At 35.2% G+C, this 9806-nt stretch overlaps 6 non-coding genes across 6 annotated transcripts; all 6 read left to right on the plus strand.

The window, feature by feature from the left end:
- Positions 1 to 964: 964 nt before the first annotated feature.
- TRNAY-AUA (transfer RNA tyrosine (anticodon AUA)) lies at positions 965 to 1054 on the plus strand. Its single transcript is given in 2 exon segments — positions 965 to 1001; positions 1019 to 1054. It is a non-coding gene; the product is annotated as a tRNA-Tyr (tRNA).
- Positions 1055 to 1292: 238 nt separating this feature from the next.
- On the plus strand, positions 1293 to 1374 carry TRNAS-AGA (transfer RNA serine (anticodon AGA)). The gene has a single exon. It is a non-coding gene; the product is annotated as a tRNA-Ser (tRNA).
- Positions 1375 to 2604: 1230 nt separating this feature from the next.
- On the plus strand, positions 2605 to 2684 carry TRNAF-AAA (transfer RNA phenylalanine (anticodon AAA)). Its single transcript has one exon. It is a non-coding gene; the product is annotated as a tRNA-Phe (tRNA).
- A 3855-nt stretch (positions 2685 to 6539) lies between these two features.
- Positions 6540 to 6621, plus strand: TRNAF-AAA (transfer RNA phenylalanine (anticodon AAA)). The gene has a single exon. It is a non-coding gene; the product is annotated as a tRNA-Phe (tRNA).
- A 1232-nt stretch (positions 6622 to 7853) lies between these two features.
- Positions 7854 to 7935, plus strand: TRNAS-AGA (transfer RNA serine (anticodon AGA)). Its single transcript has one exon. It is a non-coding gene; the product is annotated as a tRNA-Ser (tRNA).
- Positions 7936 to 9160: 1225 nt separating this feature from the next.
- Positions 9161 to 9242, plus strand: TRNAS-AGA (transfer RNA serine (anticodon AGA)). Its single transcript has one exon. It is a non-coding gene; the product is annotated as a tRNA-Ser (tRNA).
- Positions 9243 to 9806: the final 564 nt, after the last annotated feature.

Below are 9806 nucleotides of genomic sequence, written 5' to 3' on the forward strand. Positions count from 1 at the left end.
GGTAATGGACTAAAAATCCATTGATGTCGCCCCGCACAAGTTCAAATCCTGCCGACTATGACCACATGGTTGTTAATTTTTCAGAAAATTTGCTAAAAGCTTGAACCCAGTGTTGCTCAGGGTGAGTCAGGAACTGGCACATCAAAATCTTTAGGATGCCTGCCTGTTCTCTCTTTCTCTATCCCCCATTCTCCTCCTCTCCTTGAGACTGAGCCCAGGAATCTCAGCAGCTATACTAAGTAGCATTTATTAATTACAAATGCATTTTGAATGTCAAATTTGTAAGAAAGTTTTGTACATTTAGCAAAATATCAAATTCATTTGAAAGAAAATGATGTCCACTCAAAGTAAAAAGAGCTATGGTTAATTTCAATGCACAACATTTTACTTTCAAATCGTGTCAAATGACTTTCAGTGCTAATTATTATATCATTAACCTCTCCTTTATTAAAAATTGTGCTTTAATGCAAAAAAAAAGAAAAATAATTGTCTGTGCATACTCTCATGTAGCACAATTATCTTCAATAGCTCAAAAGGGCCGCTCATTGTCCAAAATGGATTGTCAAATCAGAACAAACAATGGAATATCCACATCATTCCTGGAACACTTGATTAGTTTACAAAACAAGTAAACTTCAAAAGAGTGTAGAAGGTTTGATAGGCTCAAGCATCTCTAATCTTGATGTATGTTTGGCTACACTAAAAAATCTATTGAAAGTGCTTTCCAAACTAGCTCTGTAGCCAGTTGATAGTAATTGCACAAATATAAGTCAAACTATTAGTGATAATTTCCAAATGATTAAACATGACAATTTGTGTGATAAAGCAACACAGGAATAAGTAGTTGAATCTCTTTTGTGTAGTCAAATCATTTTTCATTTTGCTTGGAAAGTTGATAATGTTTAAAATTAACGCTCAATCATTTTAATAGCACGTAATATCTTAGGAGTACAAATCATTGAATCCTTCGATAGCTCAGCTGGTAGAGCGGAGGACTATAGAGGAGATTGGTACAGAAATCCTTAGGTCGCTGGTTCAATTCTGGCTCGAAGGATGACGCTTTTGATAAACTTAGATGTCAGTACTGACATTTTTCAAACCCAAAACTATACCAAGTATAAAGCATTCTCCAAGTTATTTTTATAAATCATTAATGCAGGCCACTGTGGTCAGTATTAACTTCCCATGGAAATCATCTCTGATACAATATTACTTCAGTCATCCTCACAGCCTGAAATGAAGTAGCTATACCCATAGAGAAACTTTTGTGAAAACATCACATTGCATGAGGGGTAGTCGTGGCCGAGTGGTTAAGGTGACGGACTAGAAATCCATTGGGGTCTCCCCACGCAGGTTCAAATCCTGCCAACTACAACCACATAGTTGTTTAATTCTTCAGAAAATTTGCTAAAAGCTTGGAACCAGTGTTGTTTAGGGTGAGTCATGCACTGGCACATCAAAATCTTTAGGATGCCTGCCTGTTCTCTCTTTCTCTATCCCACATTCTCCTGCTCTACTTGAGACTGAGCCCAGGAATCTCAGAAGCCATACTAAGTAGCATTTATTAATTACAAATGCATTTTGAATGTCAAATTTGTAAGAAAGTTTTGTACATTTAGCAAAATATCAAATTCATTTGAAAGAAAATGATGTCCACTCAAAGTAAAAAGAGCTTTGGTTACTTTCAATGCACAACATTTTACTTTCAAATCATGTCAGATGACTTTCAGTGCTAATTATTATATCATTAACCTATCCTTTATCAAAATTTGTGCTTTAATGCAAAAAAAGAAAAATAATTGTCTGTGCATACTCTCATGTAGCACAATTATCGTCACTAGCTCAAAAGGGCCGCTCATTGTCCAAAATGATTTGTCAAATCAGAACAAACAATGGAATATCCCCATCAATCCTGGAACACTTGATTAGTTTACAAAACAAGCAAAATTTAAAAGAGTGTAGAAGGTTTGATAGGCTCAAGCATCTCTAATCTTGATGTAAGTTTGGCTACACTAAAAAATATATTGAAAGTGCTTTCCAAACTAGCTCTGTAGCAGTTGATAGTAATTGCACAAATATAAGTCAAACTATTAGTGATATTTTCCAAATTATTAAACATGATACTTTGTGTGATAAAGCAACACAGGAATAAGTAGTTGAATCTCTTTTGTGTAGTCAAATCATTTTTCATTTTGCTTGGAAAGTTGATAATGTTTAAAATTAATACTCAATCATTTTAACAGCACGTAATATCATAGTTGTATGATCATGGAATCATTCGATATCTCTGCTGGTAGAGCAGAGGACTGTAGAGGAGATTGGTACAGAAATCCTTAGGTCACTGGTTCAATTCTGGCTTGAAGGATGACGTTTTAGATAAACTTAGATGTCAGTACTGACATTTTACAAACCCAAAACTATACCAAGTATAAAGCATTCTCCAAGTTATATTTTAAAAATCATTAACGCAGGTCACTGTGGTCAGGATTAACTTCCCATGGAAATCATCTCTGATACTATATTACTTCAGTCATCCTCACAGCCTGAAATGAAGTAGCTCAACCCATAGAGAAACTTTTGTGAAAACATCACATTGCATGAGAGGTAGTCGTGGCCGAGTGGTTAAGGCGATGGACTAAAAATCCATTGGGGTCTCCCAGCAGGTTCAAATCCTGCTGACTACGACCATATGGTTGTTTTATTATTCAGAAAATTTGCTAAAAGCTTGAAACCAGTGATGTTCAGGTTGAGTCAGGAACTGGCACATCAAAATCTTTAGGATGCCTGCCTGTTCTCTCTTTCTCTATCCCACATTCTCCTCCTCTCCTTGAGACTGAGCACAGGAATCTCAGCAGCCATACTAAGTAGCATTTATTAATTACAAATGCATTTTGAATGTCAAATTTGTAAGAAAGTTTTGTACATTTAGCAAAATATCAAATTCATTTGAAAGAAAATGATGTCCACTCAAAGTAAAAAGAGCTTTGGTTACTTTCAATGCACAACATTTTACTTTCAAATCATGTCAGATGACTTTCAGTGCTAATTATTATATCATTAACCTCTCCTTTATTAAAAATTGTGCTTTAATGCAAAAAAAGAAAAATAATTGTCTGTGCATACTCTCATGTAGCACAATTATCTTCACTAGCTCAAAAGGGCCGCTTATTGTCCAAAATGATTTGTCAAATCAGAACAAACAATGGAATATCCCCATCATTCCTGGAACACTTGATTAGTTTACAAAACAAGCAAAATTTAAAAGAGTGTAGAAGGTTTGATAGGCTCAAGCATCTCTAATCTTGATGTAAATTTGGCTACACTAAAAAATCTATTGAAAGTGCTTTCCAAACTAGCTCTGTAGCCAGTTGATAGTAATTGCACTATCATTCAAACTATTAGTGATATTTTCCAAATGATTAAACATGACAATTTGTGTGATAAAGCAACACAGGAATAAGTAGTTGAATCTCTTTTGTGTAGTCAAATAATTTTTCATTTTGCTTGGAAAGTTGATAATGTTTCAAATTAACGCTCAATCATTTTAATAGCACGTAATATCACAGGTGTACAAATCGTGGAATCCTTCAATATCTCAGCTGGTAGAGCGGAAGACTGTAAAGGAGATTGGTACAGAAATCATTAAGTTGCTGGTTCAATTCCGGTTTGAAGTATGACACTTTTGATAAACTTAGATGTCCGTACTGACATTTTTAAAACCCAAAACTATACCAAGTATAAAGCATTCTCCAAGTTATTTTTTAAAAATCATTAATGCAGGCCACTGTGGTCAGGATTTACTTCCCATGGAAATCATCTCTGATACAATATTACTTCAGTCATCCTCACAGCCTGAAATGAAGTAGCTCAACCCATAGAGAAACTTTTGTGAAAACATCACATTGCATGAGAGGTAGTCGTGGCCGAGTGGTTAAGGTAATGGACTAAAAATCCATTGATGTCGCCCCACACAAGTTCAAATCCTGACGACTATGACCACATGGTTGTTTAATTTTTCAGAAAATTTGCTAAAAGCTTGAACCCAGTGTTGCTCAGGGTGAGTCAGGAACTGGCACATCAAAATCTTTAGGATGCCTGCCTGTTCTCTCTTTCTCTATCCCCCATTCTCCTCCTCTCCTTGAGACTGAGCCCAGGAATCTCAGCAGCCATACTAAGTAGCATTTATTAATTACAAATGCATTTTGAATGTCAAATTTGTAAGAAAGTTTTGTACATTTAGCAAAATATCAAATTCATTTGAAAGAAAATGATGTCCACTCAAAGTAAAAAGAGCTATGGTTAATTTCAATGCACAACATTTTACTTTCAAATCGTGTCAAATGACTTTCAGTGCTAATTATTATATCATTAACCTCTCCTTTATTAAAAATTGTGCTTTAATGCAAAAAAAAGAAAAATAATTGTCTGTGCATACTCTCATGTAGCACAATTATCTTCAATAGCTCAAAAGGGCCACTCATTGTCCAAAATGGATTGTCAAATCAGAACAAACAATGGAATATCCCCATCATTCCTGGAACACTTGATTAGTTTACAAAACAAGTAAACTTCAAAAGAGTGTAGAAGGTTTGACAGGCTCAAGCATCTCTAATCTTGATGTAAGTTTGGCTACACTAAAAAATCTATTGAGAGTGCTTTCCAAACTAGCTCTGTAGCCAGTTGATAGTAATTGCACAAATATAAGTCAAACTATTAGTGATATTTTCCAAATGATTAAACATGACAATTTGTGTGATAAAGCAACACAGGAATAAGTAGTTGAATCTCTTTTGTGTAGTCAAATCATTTTTCATTTTGCTTGGAAAGTTGATAATGTTTAAAATTAACGCTCAATCATTTTAATAGCACGTAATATCACAGGTGTACAATCATGGAATCCTTCGATATCTCAGCTGGTAGAGCGGAGGTCTGTAGAGGAGATTGGTACAGAAATCCTAAGGTCGCTGCTTCATTTCCGGCTCGAAGGATGATGCTTTTGATAAACTTAGATGTCAGTACTGACATTTTACAAACCCAAAACTATACCAAGTATAAAGCATTCTCCAAGTTATATTTTAAAAATCATTAACGCAGGCCACTGTGGTCAGGATTACCTTCCCATGGAAATCATCTCTGATACAATATTACTTCAGTCATCCTCACAGCCTGAAATGAAGTAGCTCAAACCATAGAGAAACTTTTGTGAAAACATCACATTGCATGAGAGGTAGTCGTGGCCGAGTTGTTAAGGAGATGGACTAAAAATCCATTGGGGTCTCCCCGCACAAGTTCAAATCCTGCTGACTACGACCATATGGTTGTTTTATTATTCAGAAAATCTGCTAAAAGCTTGAAACCAGTGTTGTTTAGGGTGAGTCAGGCACTGGCACATCAAAATCTTTAGGATGCCTGCCTGTTCTCTCTTTCTCTATTCCACATTCTCCTGCTCTACTTGAGACTGAGCCCAGGAATCTCAGAAGCCATACTAAGTAGCATTTATTAATTCCAAATGCATTTTGAATGTCAAATTTGTAAGAAAGTTTTGTACATTTAGCAAAATATCAAATTCATTTGAAAGAAAATGATGTCCACTCAAAGTAAAAAGAGCTATGGTTAATTTCAATGCACAACATTTTACTTTCAAATCGTGTCAAATGACTTTCAGTGCTAATTATTATATCATTAACCTCTCCTTTATTAAAATTTGTGCTTTAATGCAAAAAAAGAAAAATAATTGTCTGTGCATACTCTCATGTAGCACAATTATCGTCACTAGCTCAAAAGGGCCGCTCATTGTCCAAAATGATTTGTCAATTCAGAACAAACAATGGAATATCCCCATCAATCCTGGAACACTTGATTAGTTTACAAAACAAGCAAAATTTAAAAGAGTGTAGAAGGTTTGATAGGCTCAAGCATCTCTAATCTTGATGTAAGTTTGGCTACACTAAAAAATATATTGAAAGTGCTTTCCAAACTAGCTCTGTAGCAGTTGATAGTAATTGCACAAATATAAGTCAAACTATTAGTGATATTTTCCAAATGATTAAACATGATACTTTGTGTGATAAAGCAACACAGGAATAAGTAGTTGAATCTCTTTTGTGTAGTCAAATCATTTTTCATTTTGCTTGGAAAGTTGATAATGTTTAAAATTAATACTCAATCATTTTAACAGCACGTAATATCATAGTGGTACAATCATGGAATCCTTCGATATCTCAGCTGGTAGAGCGGAGGACTGTAGAGGAGATTGGTACAGAAATCCTAAGGTCGCTGCTTCATTTCCGGCTCGAAGGATGATGCTTTTGATAAACTTAGATGTCAGTACTGACATTTTACAAACCCAAAACTATACCAAGTATAAAGCATTCTCCAAGTTATATTTTAAAAATCATTAACGCAGGCCACTGTGGTCAGGATTAACTTCCCATGGAAATCATCTCTGATACAATATTACTTCAGTCATCCTCACAGCCTGAAATGAAGTAGCTCAAACCATAGAGAAACTTTTGTGAAAACATCACATTGCATGAGAGGTAGTCGTGGCCGAGTGGTTAAGGCGATGGACTAAAAATCCATTGGGGTCTCCCCGCACAAGTTCAAATCCTGCTGACTACGACCATATGGTTGTTTTATTATTCAGAAAATCTGCTAAAAGCTTGAAACCAGTGATGTTCAGGTTGAGTCAGGAACTGGCACATCAAAATCTTTAGGATGCCTGCCTGTTCTCTCTTTCTCTATCCCACATTCTCCTCCTCTCCTTGAGACTGAGCACAGGAATCTCAGCAGCCATACTAAGTAGCATTTATTAATTACAAATGCATTTTGAATGTCAAATTTGTAAGAAAGTTTTGTACATTTAGCAAAATATCAAATTCATTTGAAAGAAAATGATGTCCACTCAAAGTAAAAAGAGCTTTGGTTACTTTCAATGCACAACATTTTACTTTCAAATCGTGTCAGATGACTTTCAGTGCTAATTATTATATCATTAACCTCTCCTTTATTAAAAATTGTGCTTTAATGCAAAAAAAGAAAAATAATTGTCTGTGCATACTCTCATGTAGCACAATTATCTTCACTAGCTCAAAAGGGCCGCTTATTGTCCAAAATGATTTGTCAAATCAGAACAAACAATGGAATATCACCATCATTCCTGGAACACTTGATTAGTTTACAAAACAAGCAAAATTCAAAAGAGTGTAGAAGGTTTGATAGGCTCAAGCATCTCTAATCTTGATGTAAGTTTGGCTACACTAAAAAATATATTGAAAGTGCTTTCCAAACTAGCTCTGTAGCCAGTTGATAGTAATTGCACAAATATAAGTCAAACTATTAGTGATATTTTCCAAATGATTAAACATGACAATTTGTGTGATAAAGCAACACAGGAATAAGTAGTTGAATCTCTTTTGTGTAGTCAAATAATTTTTCATTTTGCTTGGAAAGTTGATAATCTTTCAAATTAACGCTCAATCATTTTAATAGCACGTAATATCACAGGTGTACAAATCTTGGAATCCTTTGATATCTCAGCTGGTAGAGCGGAAGACTGTAAAGGAGATTGATACAGAAATCCTTAAGTTGCTGGTTCAATTCCGGTTTGAAGTATGACACTTTTGATAAACTTAGATGTCAGTACTGACATTTTTCAAACCCAAAACTATACCAAGTATAAAGCATTCTCCAAGTTATTTTTTAAAAATCATTAATGCAGGCCACTGTGGTCAGGATTTACTTCCCATGGAAATCATCTCTGATACAATATTACTTCAGTCATCCTCACAGCCTAAAATGAAGTAGCTCAACCCATAGAGAAACTTTTGTAAAAACATCACATTGCATGAGAGGTAGTCGTGGCCGAGTGGTTAAGGTGATGGACTAGAAATCCATTGGGGTCTCCCCGCACAGGTTCAAATCCTGCCGACTACGACCACATGGTTGTTTTAGTTTTCAGAAAATTTGCTAAAAGCTTGAAACCAGTGTTGCTCAGGGTGAGTCAGGAACTGGCACATCAAAATCTTTAGGATGCCTGCCTGTTCTCTCTTTCTCTATCCGTCATTCTCCTCCTCTACTTGAGACTGAGCCCAGGAATCTCAGCAGCCATACTAAGTAGCATTTATTAATTACAAATGCATTTTCAATGTCAAATTTGTAAGAAAGTTTTGTACATTTAGCAAAATATCAAATTCATTTGAAAGAAAATGATGTCCACTCAAAGTAAAAAGAGCTTTGGTTACTTTCAATGCACAACATTTTACTTTCAAATCGTGTCAGATGACTTTCAGTGCTAATTATTATATCATTAACCTCTCCTTTATTAAAAATTGTGCTTTAATGCAAAAAAATAAAAATAATTGTCTGTGCATACTCTCATGTAGCACAATTATCTTCACTAGCTCAAAAGGGCCGCTCATTGTCCTAAATTAATTGTCAAATCAGAACAAACAATGGAATATCCCCATCATTCCTGGAACACTTGATTAGTTTACAAAACAAGCAAAATTTAAAAGAGTGTAGAAGGTTTGATAGGCTCAAGCATCTCTAATCTTGATGTAAGTTTGGCTACACTAAAAAATATATTGAAAGTGCTTTCCAAACTAGCTCTGTAGCCAGTTGATAGTAATTGCACAAATATAAGCCAAACTATTAGTGATATTTTCCAAATGATTAAACATGACAATTTGTGTGATAAAGCAACACAGGAATAAGTAGTTGAATCTCTTTTGTGTAGTCAAATAATTTTTTCATCTTGCTTGGAAAGTTGATAATGTTTAAAATTAACGCTCAATCATTTTAATAGCACGTAATATCACAGCTGTATCATCATAGAATCCTTCGATAGCTCAGCTGGTAGAGCGCGGGACTTTAGAGGAGATTGGTACAGAAATCCTTAGGTTCAATTCCGGCTCGAAGGATGAAGCTTTTGATAAACTTAGATGTCAGTACTGACATTTTGCAAACCCAAAACTATACCAAGTATAAAGCATTCTCCAAGTTATATTTTAAAAATCATTAACGCAGGTCACTGTGGTCAGGATTAACTTCCCATGGAAATCATCTCTGATACAATATTACTTCAGTCATCCTCACAGCCTGAAATGAAGTAGCTCAAACCATAGAGAAAATTTTGTGAAAACATCATATTGCATGAGAGGTAGTCGTGGCCGGGTGGTTAAGGCGATGGACTAGAAATCCATTGGGGTCTCCCCGCGCAGGTTCAAATCCTGCCGACTACGACCACATGGTTGTTTTATTTTTCAGAAAATTTGCTAAAAGCTTGAAACCAGTGTTGCTCAGGGTGAGTCAGGCACTTGCACATCAAAAACTTTAGGATGCCTGCCTGTTCTCTCTTTCTCTATCCGTCATTCTCCTCCTCTACTTGAGACTGAGCCCAGGAATCTCAGCAGCCATACTAAGTAGCATTTATTAATTACAAATGCATTTTAAATGTCAAATTTGTAAGAAAGTTTTATACATTTAGCAAAATATCAAATTCATTTGAAAGAAAATGATGTCCACTCAATGTAGAAAGATCTTTGGTTACTTTCAATGCACAACATTTTACTTTCAAATCGTGTCAGATGACTTTCAGTGCTAATTATTATATCTTTAACCTCTCCTTTATTAAAAATTGTGCTTTAATACAAAAAAAAGAAAAATAATTGTCTGTGCATACTCTCATGTAGCACAATTATCTTCACTAGCTCAAAAGGGCCGCTTATTGTCCAAAATGGATTGTCAAATCAGAACAAACAATGGAATATCCCCATCATTCCTTGAACACTTGATTAGTTTACAAA

Source organism: Pseudophryne corroboree, chromosome 4, assembly GCF_028390025.1.
Source record: "Pseudophryne corroboree isolate aPseCor3 chromosome 4, aPseCor3.hap2, whole genome shotgun sequence".
Lineage (NCBI taxonomy): Eukaryota > Metazoa > Chordata > Amphibia > Anura > Myobatrachidae > Pseudophryne > Pseudophryne corroboree.